General features: G+C 46.2%; 1 protein-coding gene across 3 annotated transcripts in view; it reads right to left on the minus strand.

Annotated features, from left to right (window-relative positions):
• TRIM2 (tripartite motif containing 2) overlaps window positions 1-13686 on the minus strand; it is a 252202-nt gene that overhangs the window by 139522 nt on the left and 98994 nt on the right. The window contains exon 1 of one of the 3 annotated variants that reach the window (XM_068278933.1): window positions 1315-1419. The exons of the other annotated variants lie outside the window; for them this stretch is intronic. The gene's annotated coding sequence lies outside the window, so the exon portion shown is untranslated. Of the gene's footprint in view, window positions 1-1314; window positions 1420-13686 lie in introns of those variants that run through there. 3 annotated transcript variants of the gene reach the window in all.

Genomic DNA, 13686 nt, shown 5'->3' on the forward strand with positions numbered 1-13686 from the left:
AGTATAAGGGGCAACAGATATTGAATGGTATTAGCAGATAGTGTATGTTAACCCTCCTATAACACTACAGGGGTGGTAAAATTGGCCTATATAATTGGAAATGTGTACCAGGCTTAAAGGGACTCCGAGCAGTGCAGAAACTATGGAAAGATGCATATCATTTTAAAGCTCTCTTTCTCCTCTTTCCAATGATATATAAACCACCACCCTACGTCTTTTAGTTTTCGCTATTTTCGCGATTGAAATTGCCGCGACCGCGATTTCGATCGCGAAAATAGAGAAAACTAAAAGGTGTAGGGCAACGATTTAGGTGTCGTCAGAAAGAGGAGAAAGAGAGCTTTAAAATGATATCCATCAAGCCATAGTTATATTGTATTAAACAGGAGGACACTTTCCCCAGTGTCAGCAGCTCCATTCTGCTGAATGCAGCTGCTGACTTTGACAAAAAGTTGCCCTGTGTAATACAATATAACTATGGCTTGATGGATATCATTTTAAAGCTCTCTTTCTCCTCTTTCTGACGACACCTACATCGTTGCCCTACGCCTTTCAGTTTTCTCTATTTTCACGATCGAAATCGCGGCCGCGGCAATTTCAATCGCGAAAATAGCGAAAACTAAAAGGCGTAGGGTGGCGGTTTATATATCATTGGAAAGAGGAGAAAGAGAGCTTTAAAATGATGTGCATCTTTCCATAGTTTCTGCACTGCTCGGAGTCCCTTTAAGTTTATGACACCTTTGCTAATAAATAAGCTTTCTAAAATTGGCAAGTCCTGTGTAAAGGTCAAGTTCAGCCTGTGTTTTTTAACTGCTCACCAAAATAAACAAAGGAAAAAATTCATATTACATCACTAGAAATGAGTGAAACAATTATGAAGTGTAGAAATGTGATGTAATATTCAACATGCCATTTTTTCATATCTATATATAGTTATATCTATAGTTATCACAATTAGCAGGGCGGAAACCTTTCACATAGCTAATCAGAGTTGGAAGGCTAATATAGTTGATTACCTGAGAACATGGTAATTAATCATTAGCCTTCTGAAACTGGTTAGCTTGAAGCCTTGAAGGTGTCAGGTATTCAGCCATTAGCCTTCCAAAACTGAAAAGTTCCAGTTCAGCCCCTGCTAATTCTGGTTTCCTGTTCAGAAATAAAAGTCACCTAAATTCGAATTTTAAGCTCCTCTCTGGAAAGTGCAGCATTCAGTGGCAGCTGTTCATCCTGGTTGTATGAATGGGAGGCCAAGTAAAATTGCAGCAGCAGCATGAATAAATGCAGATGAATGTGAGGCAGATGAGGAAGACTACTCACTGGTACTCCATAGCTTCATCCTATCATGTGCATCTTCATTACCCAGAGTCGTGTGCCTGCTAGATCCAGCCCAATGCTCTATTTCTGCAGCAGGGAGAATGAAAGGCTGCTCTCACTACAAACACAAACAGCTTGTCAGCTGCAGCCAGGGAGGGCGGTGCTGGGGTAGAGGGGCGTGTCAGCCAATGATCAGCTCAGTCCGCCACTGATGATCAGTACTCTGCTCATCTTTCTAGAAACTAGAAAGTGGCAGTAACTGGAGGAATTGTAACCATGTGTCAGTATCACAGAGGAAATGGAATGCTCTGCAGGAAAACGAACTGAACAAAAAGCGACAGTGTAATTCTAGTCCACTGCTGCTGCATATTAGATATAGTGAAAGAACTCCAGCTAAGCCCTGCCATAGTGTTTGCCTTCAAGTAATCCTGTAAGGAAGAACACTGATGCTGGGGGGTACTTACATAGCTCCCAACTGTCCCTCTTTCGGAGGGACAGTCCCTCTTTGGGAGCCCTGTTCCTCTTTCCTCCTCATTTGTCCCTCTTTCAGGACTTTGTCCCTCTTTTTATGTAAATATTTATATTTCTCTACTAAAAATGTGTTTGATTGACTCTAAACTTTATTCCCATCCTTTAAATTGATATATAATTCATTTTAAAATGTTAATATGAAGGAAAATGAACCAGGATAGAAAGGACCAGTGTGGTTTTAATTATAAAACAACATATTTTTCTCATGAAATCTTTATGGCATGCGTGATCAGGGGTGTGGCAGGGACGTGATCAGGGGTGTGATCAGGGGTGTGAAAGGGCGTGGCTTAAGTGTCCCTCTTTCTCATCTCAAAAAGTTGGGAGGTATGTACTTACCTCGGGAGGGGGAAACCTCTGGATCCTAATGAGACTTCCCTGTCCTCTTCAGCCTGGGGGATCCAGTGCTGGCAGCCCCTGAGCAGCATGCGGCAATATTAACCTTCCTGGCGGTAAGCCCGAACTGAGTTCGGGCTATGCCGCCGGAAGGCACCGCTCAGGCCCCGCTGGGCCGATTTGCATAATTTTTTTTTTGCTGCACGCAGCTAGCACTTTGCTAGCTGCGTGCAGTGCCCGATCGCCGCCGCTACCCGCCGATCCGCCGCAATTCCTCTCGCCGCGGCCGCCCCCCCCCCCAGACCCCGTGCGCTGCCTGGCCAATCAGTGCCAGGCAGCGCTATGGGGCAGATCGGAGTCCCCTCTGACGTCACGACGTCGATGACGTCGGTGACGTCATCCCGCCCGTCGCCATGGCGACGGGGGAAGCCCTCCAGGAGATCCCGTTCTTTGAACGGGATCTCCGGATCTCCGATCGCCGGCGGCGATCGGAGGGGCTGGGGGGATGCCGCTGAGCAGCGGCTATCATGTAGCGAGACTTTGTCTCGCTACATGAAAAAAAAAAAAAAAATTTTAAAAAAAAGATTTGCTGCCCCCTGGCGATTTTTTTGCAAACCGCCAGGAGGGTTAATCAATCTTCGCTCCTGCGCAGGTGCAGTACAAGCAGGGGCGTAGCAATAGGGGGTGCAGAGGTAGCCACCACATCGGGGCCCTTGGGCCAGGGGGGCCCCGAAGGGCCCTCCCTCAACTACAGTATTAGCTCTCTGTTGGTCCTGTGCTGGTAATAATCACTTCTATAGATCCTTGGAATAGTAGTGATCTCTAACACACTGTTCCCCATCCCCTTCTTGCTCCTCTGACACTGGGGTTGTCCTTGGCAGGTTTTGGTGCGCCGTATCAATTGTTATGTATAGAGTGCTTGGGGGGCCCCATTGTAAAACTTGCATCGGGGCTCATATCTCCTTAGCTATGCCACTGAGTACAAGCTTCCCCTTGGGCTCTGGCAGAAATAGCTGAGCCCAATCGGGTCCACTCTACTGCGCAGGCGTGAGCGCGGACCCGATCGGGCTCGGCTATTTTTGTCAGAGGGGAAGCTGGTTCTGCACAGGAGCGAAGATCTGTAAATATTCCCACGCAGTGAAGCCCCTACTGCGCCTGCTGGGATCCTGCTCTGTTTGCTGATCACTAGTGATCTCTAACAGCAAAGCCGTAGAGCAGTGTCACTGCTATGAGGGGGTTCTCACTGTAACGTTTCGATTTTGAGAAAATAAAAAAAATGCTTCTACCATTTTTAGCATTTTTTTTCTTTTGTACCATGATTTTTTGCTTCTTGGATCAGTATAAATTTGTACGGTAGGATAATTTTTTTCATCTCTAGTTAGGAGTGAGCAAACCTATTCAAACTTATAAATAAAGTAAGAGGCCGTCTTCACCCTGTTAAAAAAAACGGATCAATCCGGGGGATCCATGCTGAAAAACTGAACACAGGGTCCGGATTTGCAGGATTTTCACGGAACCTGATAGCTCCCGGATACACAGAGGGGTAGTGAAGGGCAGTGCAAAAGTGGATCTCCCTCTACACAATACAATAATACAATACAATAACATTTGCAAAGCGCTTTTCTCCCATAGGACTCAAAGCGCATAGTTGTGTCTCAGATTAATACAGGGTTGCAGGCTGGGTTGTGTTACAGAGGAGATAGTCAGATGTTCATGAATGCCAGACTGAAGAGGTAGGTTTTCAGTTTAGACTTAAATGCTTCCAGGGATGGAGCTGTCCTGATTGGGTGTGGTAGGGTAGTGTAGGGGCAGCATGACAAAAGGCTCTGTCTCCAAAGGTTTGGACTCTGGGGGTGACCATGGTGTTGCGTCCTTTTGATCTAAGATTGTGGGGGGGGGGGGTGATGCAGTTGCAACAAGTCCTTCAGGTATCCAGGGCCCAGATTGTGCAAGGATTTGAATGTCAGTAAGCCAATCTTAAACAGAATTCTCAATTTTATCGGTAGCCAGTGGAGTGAGCACAGGGTTGGTGTTATGTGGCAATGGCGGGGTTGGCTCGTTAACAGCCTTGCGGCGGCATTCTGTACTGATTGCAGGCGGCTTAAGTCTTTCTTATGCAGGCCTGTGTAGAGGACGTTGCAGTAGTCTAACCTTGATGTGACGAAGGCATGAACTACACAGGCTATTCTTGCACACAAAACGGAGGGAGATGCGCATTGCCTACTGCCTGCTCCTCCCCTTCACGTCACCCCAATAGGTGTCCCCCAGGTAGCCTGAGTGGGTAGCAGTCAGGATGGGGGGTAGTGGGCACAGCGGCGGGAAGGGGGGTCATCCCCCTCCCTCCCTCATCTAAGTCCCCGTTCCCCCTCCAGCTATTTGCGCCAAAAGTTTAGAGCAAGCGAGAGGGGAAGTTTACCCTCCTTCCAATGCTCGCCGCGTGACTTCCGGCAGTTCAGGGACAGGGGGGACCCTCCTCGCCACTTTGCCCGCTAGCCCCCAGTAACCCCCCACCCATCCTGGCTTCTACCCCCTCGGCAATCTGGTTTGTGGGGGAGGGGAAAAAAAAGGTACACAAACGGATCAAAAACGTTTGCTGCAAAATGGCAGCACAGATCTGTTTGCGTTCCGGTTTCTGAAAACGGGAGCCCGGGCCACGGATTGCGCTCTGCAACTGAGTCTAGTGTGGACCGACCCTAAGGCACTATAGACGTACCTACAGGCGCCTGATGATGGAAAGGCGGTTCACTCTCCTCCCCAAATGCCTTCCTCCCTCCTTCCCTACGCAGAGTCTTGAGCAGAGTGTAAATGAGAGGTTATTCACCCGGGTCTCAGCATTCCACTGACCAGATCTCCCTTCAGTGCAGAGCACCTCTAGCTACCTAATACTTAATACCTAATACTAATTACTAGCTACTTAATACTAAGGATAGCTCTGGCTACCTGATACTAAGGGGCACCTGTACCTACCTACGGGCAAGGTAACTAAGAGAGAAGTGACAGCTGGGCCAGCAAGCACACTTGCGATGTGATTTGGCTGCTGTTTGTAGGTTCATGAAGGGTGAAGTCTGGGGTGCAAGCATAACTGTGCTTATAGGCTCCTGTTATGTAAATCCGGGCCTGACCCCGTTTAGGACAAGTAGCTGTAACTAACCTTTTGTGCTCCTCTATATGAGGAAAAGTAGGGAAGGGTGGCAATAAAAAATTTAAATCGATGATCACAACTCAGAGATAGCACTGAGGCAAAGAGGGACTGCAATTTGCTTTTACACAAGTTGGGACATCTATCTGAAACTGACCTACATATTATGCACCTCATCAGCACTTGATTTCAAACCCGATCTACATCAAAGTAAATCTGCCCGAGCCTTTATTTCTTACAGCGCTGGTATAGTTGAGGTGACCCAGCTAGAAACCTCATTGGGGAATTTCACTAATGTGACAGTTCTCCAATGTCAGCACCCTCAACCACTATTAGGTTTTGAATAGGTAGTAATAATATTATCTAGTATTTATATCACTGACATCTTTCGCAGCGCTGCACAGAGTATACTGTCTTGTCACTTAACTGTCCCTCAGAGGGGCTCACAATCTAATCCCTACCATACTCATATACCTATATCATAGTCAAGGGCAATTTTTTTAGGGGAAAGCCAAAGCCAATTAACTTATCTCTATGATTTAGGGATGTGGGAGGAAAAGAGATTGGCCAGAGGAAACCCGCGCAGACACTGGGAAAAACTCTTTGCAAATAGTTCCCTGGCTGCAAGGCAAGAGTGCTAACTACTGCGCCACTGTGCTGCCTACAGTATAAGGCCAATTAGAATGCTTCAATTGTAGAGGGTGCTGTGATTGCAGAAGTGTTCCCCATGAGGTTTCCTGCTGCGTCACCTTTAAACTGTTATGTAAAATGTATATTCTTCTATAAGCAGAGTATAAATGTCATATTGCACACAGCAGCATGGTGACTAAATGGTTAGTGTTCCTCAGGGGCGTTCCTAGGGTCCTTGGAGATTGGGGGCACCTGTGGGCACTAGGTGGGCGGTATAGCGCGCGCCGTGGCAAAAAATGGGCGTGGTCATGCAATGAGTGGGCATGGCCATATGATGATGATTCAGCTTTTCCCATAGTCTCGCAGTTAGCAATCATGTCACCCCCATCAAGACAAATTCAGCAATCATGAGGCCCCTATCAAGACAAATTCAGCAATCATGAGGCCCCCAACAAGACAAATTCAGCAATCATGAGGCCCCCAACAAGACAAATTCAGCAATCATGAGGCCCCCCACAAATCATGATGCCCCCAACAAGACAAATTCAGCAATCGTGAGTCTTCCCAACAAATCATGAGGCTCCCAACAAGACAAATTCAGCAATCATGAGGCCCCTATCAAGACAAATTCAGCAATCATGAGGCCCCCAACAAGACAAATTCAGCAATCATGAGGCCCCCAACAAGACAAATTCAGCAATCATGAGGCCCCCAACAAATCATGATGCCCCCAACAAGACAAATTCAGCAATCGTGAGTCCTCCCAACAAATCATGAGGCTCCCAACAAGACAAATTCAGCAATCATGAGGCCCCCAACAAGTCAAATTCAGCAGTCATGAGGCCCCCAACAAATCATGAGGCCCCCAACAAGACAAATTCAGCAATCATGAGGCACTAAACAAGACAAATTCAGCAGTCATAAGGCACATAAATAGACAGCATTTCACATAAATAGGCAGAATGCCCCCTTAATATGGTAGACACCTCTCACCTGGCTTCTGAATTCTCCTCTACTGGCTGCTGTGCCTGGCAATACTGTTTTTGGCTGGATTGGGGATGATGTGTGGGCTGAAAGGCCTGGCAGTGATGCTGTGGCCTGGCTGGCTGTGATGCTGTGGCCGGGTTGGCTGGCGGTGATGCTGTGGCCGATACTGTGGCTGGGTTGGCTGGCTGTGGTGCTGTGACCTGGGCTGGCTGCAGGCTGGCTGTGTGTGGCTAGCTGGCTCTGGCTACACTGACTCTCTCGTCTCCCCCACCAAACCCCCACCACTTGCCTGGTGGTTGGTCTCTCTGTGGCATCTGGCTGCAGGCAGTGGCACCTTGCTTCCTTCCTTGTCAGGACCAGTCACAGTGTCCACGAGGTGGTCTGTGGCATCTGGCATCGGCAGGCCAGGGAGAAGGCCCGGGGGGTGTACTGACTGACTAAGTCAGTCACTCTGGCACGCAGTGGCACAGTCACCAGTCCAGACCTGGCTGGCTGAAAGAGGCACTAAGGGGGGGGCGCCGATCGAGCGGTGGTGAGGCAGCAAGGCCTGCGTGGAGCAGTCTGTGGCTGCACTGGCTGGTGTGCCTGATGGTCTCAGCCTGATGGTCTGGCAGCGGGCGGATGCTTTGGCGGGTGAGTACGGCGCCGCCAATATGACGCCATCCATGTGCTTCCTGGCCTGGGTCACACGCCGTGCAGGGGGCAGAGCTACTCACTCTCTACGGCTCCAGCCCCCTGCCTTTCAATACGACTCCACGCCCCCTGCCAGGTGCTCCTCCGCTTCTGATTGGAGCAGGGGGCGGCAGGGGGCGGATTAAGGCAGCGGATAGCTGCTGTCATTTTTTAAATGTGATGTCGGGTGCCGGAAATTTATGCGGCCGCCGTATCGAGCGAATTTGCTGAAAACTTGTGTGCCCATACATTCGGGGCACTTGTGTTGGGCACCCTAAGTCATAGATCAGGGGCACCCTAAGGCCAGGTTTGTGGCACGGGCCACAATCAAATAGTGCTAGCGACGCGCCTGGTGTTCCTGCCTTTCAGTACCAGGGTCTCTGATTGGAAATACAGCCAAGGAACTGCATGGAGTTTGTCTATTCTCTTCAATTTTTTGTGGGTTTCCTCCAGACGCTCCAGTTTGCTTTCACATCCCAAACTGTATGCTGTGAAGCTAATTGGTTTCCAAAAATGGCATTGTGTATGACTAGTGACACTGGATTATGACTGTGGTAGGGATTTCATTGTCAGCTCCTTGAGGGACAGTGACAATTGTGTAATGTAGTTTGCAATGCACTGTGGAAAATGTCTATACTACATAAATCAATTATACTATCAGTGGTGACAGCCCACTAGGGAAAGCTGTAATAATTCATGTATAAGATCAGGGGTGTCAAACCGGTCCTACGAGGGCCGAGGTCCTCACACATTTTTGACACAGCTCAAATTAATTAATGGGTCTGAATCAGGAAAGATGTGGTCCATCAGGTAGGACACATTTCTCTCTTTCTCAGTCGATCCTAAACACTGGCATGGATCTGGCCCTCCAGGCCTAGAGTTCGACACATGTGTATAAGATGATGGATGTTTCCTGTCACAGGTGTAAGCTGATAAACGGTAAACGATTACATATCGATAGACTTCCCTGACCCTAAAAAGATACCTCCAGGCCTACAGTCACTGAAGAAGAAGCAGTTACCATAGACTGAATTTCACACAATCCAACACTATTCTTTTCTTTTGATAAGGGTGACGTAGGTGGTGATTGGAGTGTGTAATTTTGCACAAACTATGCCATGTCAATGTAAAAAAACACACCCATGTTTAGCAGCTTGCAACTGTTATTCAATAGATTCTGCATTCATGTGTGGTCCGTCCATAAATGGCATGTAACCGTAAAGATATGTCTTAGTACATCATAGATATTAATATAAGTAATTTTGGTAATTAACCTCCCTGGCGGTATGATTATTTCTGGATTTTAGGGTCTAAAAGTGCCAGTGGTGCAATTTTTTCACACGCTTTTAGACCCCAAAAGCAGGAAAAAAAATCATACTGCGATAGCTGCACTTACCTCCCTGGGATCCAGCACTGCAATTCTCCCTCTGTCCTCCAGGTGGCGCTGTACCCCTATAGTGAGATCGCCATCTATTGTCATGACGACAAATGGCCGTCTCACCCCAGGGATCCAGAACCTCCGAGGACTGAAAGAAGAATAGCTTCCAGGAGGTTGAAATGCCCGCTGTGCTGCACTCTCTGCATGCCTTCCAGCAGCCACCCCGAGTCAGGCTCGGGATTACTGCTTCTGGCTTCTTTTTTCCACCCCAAGCCTGACTCGGGGTTACAGCTAAGGAGATTAAATGTTATTGATGTTTGAAAAGCCCTAACGTCGCATACAATGTTATACATTTAGTCTCCATTCACATAGAGACATTAGTGAACAGTATGACGTTTTATATATTATGACCAGAGGTCAATGAAATGCCAAAAAAATCAAAATGTATTATTATATTATGCAAATTCTGTAGGCAAATGTATGCAGCTTGAAAATGGACCAATTCAATTGGTTGATTTTCAAGCTACGTATATTTGCATAAATATTCTAAATCCATCACACAAGGAACTTATCTACAAAAGGATTAAAGTGTGCCAGTAAAGAGGAAAGGCACAAAAATGCTTTGCTACATACAGACCAAATACTGTACTTCAAGGGGAACTTCAGCCTAAACAAACATACTGTCATTAAAGCGGAATATAACCCTGCATTTCAATTTTGCTCTAAAATATTATTTACAGCATATAATATGGAAAAAGCATTTTTTTTTTACTAGACCAGCATTGGAAGGGTTAAACACAGAGGTTTAAATTTCCGTGGAGAGATATGCAGAAGTTCATATTGTTACATTCTATTTAGTTAGATGTATCTATTGATAAATGTTACACACTCTTTGGCTGTCCTCCAAACTCCTTCTCAGTCAGAGAGATGAGTCACATTCAACACTTAGATACATTTATGTAAACAAAATGTATCTATTTCAGCTTCGGATGCGTCTGCAGAAATCTCCAGGAACTTTAAAGCCCTGTGTAACCCTTCCAATGCTGGTCTAGTAAAAAAAAAATGCTGGTTGCATATAATATACTGTAAATAATGTTTTAGAGCAAAGTTGAAATGCAGGGTTATATTCCGCTTTAAAGGACACCCGAACTGAAATGTGACGTAATGAGATAGACATGTGTATGTACAGTGCCTAGCACACAAATAACTATGCTGTGTTCCTTTTTTTTCTTTCTCTGTCTGAAAGAGTTAAATATCAGGTATGAAAGTGGCTGACTCAGTCCTGACTCAGACAGGAAGTGACTACAGTGTGACCCTCACTGATAAGAAATTCCCCTTTTTATCTCTTTCTTGCTCTCAGAAGCCATTTTCTGCTAGGAAAGTGTTTTATAGTTGGAATTTATTATCAGTGAGGGTCACACTGTAGTCACTTCCTGCCAGTCAGGACTGAGTCAGCCACTTACATACCTGATATTCAACTCTTTCAGGCAGAGAAAGAAGAAAAGGAACACAGCATAGATATTTGTGTGCTAGGCACTGTACATACACATGTCTATCTCATCATGTCACATGTCAGTTGAGGTATCCTTTAAGTTACATTAGTTATGTTAAAAATAGATAGGTAATATAATCTCTTACCCACCCTGTTTAAAAGAACAGGCAAATGTTTGTTATTTCATGGAGGCAGCCATCTTTTTGGTTGAAAGGAGGTGACAGGGAGGGGTCCTGATCACCCCTCCCAGCTGTGCACCCTAGGCTTCAAATCTCAAACGAAAAAAATACCCCATAAAACGAATTTGTGCCAAAACAGCAGAAGGATAACAACAACATCAGAAATCCCATCATGCTTTGCACAGCATCAGGGGAAAAATGTCCAGGCAGATTTATTTGATGGGACCGAGCTTAGCTTCTGTGCAGCTAAAATTAAGGCTTGGGTAGAAAAACAAAGTTCTGATGCTGTTCAACTGTTAAAGAAACACCAAGCCTTTTCAGTGCTGCTGAGTAGATTTTTAGTCTGGAGGTTCATTTTCAGGTTTTAAGCTCACTATCTGACGAGCAGCCTGCTCTAGTCTAGGGCGCAGGAAGAGATAGGCGGAGCAGGAGGTGTCCAAGGCTATGCAGGTGCTGTGCCTGATCATATTGCCTTTGGGTAACGCTGTCCCACATGCGCAATACAACCCGGTGCTGCCACATTTTTTTAGCAGGTTATGCTGCTGATATTTGAGGTCTAATATTTCTGCAGCCATGCCTCCTACACACACTAACTTTTGAGACCCTCCCGGGTTCCCTCAGGCGCATTGGTTTCCAAGATAGGATATACAAAACTATCTTGTGAACCAGCAGGGCTGGGGGCTGCAATTTGTAACAGAGGTAGCTCACAGGATTGTCCTCTATACTCTGAAAAGTTGGTGTGTGTAGGGGGCATAGAATTTATTTTTTTAAATGGGGCAGCTCTATTAAAGATCACACTAAGCATGCGTGTGATCAGGCACACCTCATTGATGTAAGGCAGCTCTAGGGTCGCATGATCACGCATTGCATCAGCTTATTTGATCACACGAATAAAATGATATGAGGAAAGCATCAGTGGCATAGCTAAAGATCATGGGGTCCCATAGCAAAACTTTCATGGGACTCTCAGATGTAGGTATTCTTAAGCACGCCACCTGACTCTACCCTATGGATATGAGTTAATTGGAATGCAATCTACACTACACATAGTTCCTGTGCACCGAGACAAGTCAGAAGGTGGAAAAACACAAGAAAGTTAATGGTGAATACATTAAGTACCACCTGGGCCCCCTTTGCTTCAGGGCCCCATAGCAGCTGCTATGGTTGCTTTGGCTATTGCTACGCCCCTGGAAAGCATACTGCTCTTTAATAAAAGTACTAGATTTTGTTTAAATGGTTTAGTAGACCAATAATACATTTATTTAAACAGACATGCAGAAGACCTGAAGAGGGACAGCTGAAAGGATTAATGCCAAATACAGGGACTCTCGCGGTAAACTCAAGACAGTTGGGACTCATGCAAGGGTATAATAGCTTTTCGGGATTCTGCTTAATTGCACTGTTCTGTTCAGCCAAGAAGGTGCTACAGGCAGCAGCATACTGCGGGTTGTTAGAATGCTGGCTGGAAAATGTGCAGACGCTCTCTAATAAACTGAACATGTGCAATCTGTCAGTTTCTCTATTCAGCAGCTGAGTTGTGTTTATCAGTTATGCACAGTCAAGTCCCTAAGCCGTATCAGCAACCACAAGCTGCTGAAGCCTTATACACAAACTAACCGTTCCATTCAGAGACAAATGAGATAGAGGCATGATGCTACAATAGACTGAATTCAGGAAATATACAGACCTTGCAGGAATTTTGTTGCATACTAACAGCAACCTTTGCATTGTGTGAAAAGCTTACATAACAATACTCAGTGAATGCTGCCTGAGCTCACAGAATAGCATCATGCAGATACTTAAGATCTGTAAGGTAGAGTTGACAGTAGCGGTCAATCAACCATTTATTTATTTTGAATGGCTTCCACAAAAATGAAATTTGTTTGCAAGGCAGAGATGCCAGTTAAGTTTTGTCACATTCATGGAGTTTTCAACAGGAAAAATCATTTTATTCTTTAATGTCATAAAATGAATGAAGTGCTGTGAATTCCAACCAGCCTGTTTGCAGCAATGTGTGCAGATAAGGTTTAGGTTAGCCTCTCTGGATATATTGTTTCCAGAATGCAACCTAACATATTGGAAATCAGACTGTCCTGTTTAAATGTGAACCTGAGACAAACCTTGGGTCAAACAACAGATACTTACCTATAGTGGTGTAACTAGAAATCACTAGGCCCCCCTGCAAAACCTAGGATGGAGTCCCCCTCCTGCCGCTTTGTGCCCACTACCCCCCCCTTCCTGCGCTGCACCCCTTCCTACCCCTTAAAATGGCCCTGGGTGGGCTACCTACCAGGCTTCACTCCCCACGGGCCCCCCTGCGCCTGCATCCCTTGCAGGGGCTATTGTTACACCCCTGCTTACCTAAGAAAAGGGAAGCCTCTGGACCCTTTAGAGCATACATGTCAAAATCCAGCCTGCGGGTCAAATCTGGCCCTCAGAGCCATTCAATTTGGCCCTCAAGTGGTTTCCCCACTTTGCATTATGTTTGGCCCACTCTAGACCACCAGGGAAGCTATATTGGAGGTGAAGCCCTAAATCAGCAGGAAAGCCATATAGGGAGGGAGGGGAAAGCACTGAACACCAGGGAACTTTATAAGGGAGGATGGTGCCCAATAGACATTGAGATTGGCCCGCGACTAAGTCAACAGTGTACAATTTCTGCCCACTTTGTATTTCAGCTTAACACCCCTGCTCTAGAGGCTTCTTATGCCATCCTCTGGACTACTGTTGCCACTTGCAGACCCACGAAGAAATTTAATGAGCTTGTCGGATTTAAGATCCGGGGCGTGCTCCTCTTTATTGCGCCTAAGAAGAGGAAAGCCTCTGCATCCTCTAGAGGCTTCCTTTTCATGCACAAGTGTGGCCGTGCTTCACCCACACAAGCATGGCTGTGCTGGTGCTTGAAGAGAAGTGTGGCCAAGATCTTCCATTAGGTCCGAAAGAGCGAAGAGAGCACACAGGATCCAGAGGCTTCCCTCTTCATAGGCAACTATCTGTTTTTTGACCCGAGGTTCACCTGGTGTTCGCTATAAGG

This window comes from Hyperolius riggenbachi, chromosome 1 (genome assembly GCF_040937935.1).
Source record: "Hyperolius riggenbachi isolate aHypRig1 chromosome 1, aHypRig1.pri, whole genome shotgun sequence".
NCBI classification, from domain to species: domain Eukaryota; kingdom Metazoa; phylum Chordata; class Amphibia; order Anura; family Hyperoliidae; genus Hyperolius; species Hyperolius riggenbachi.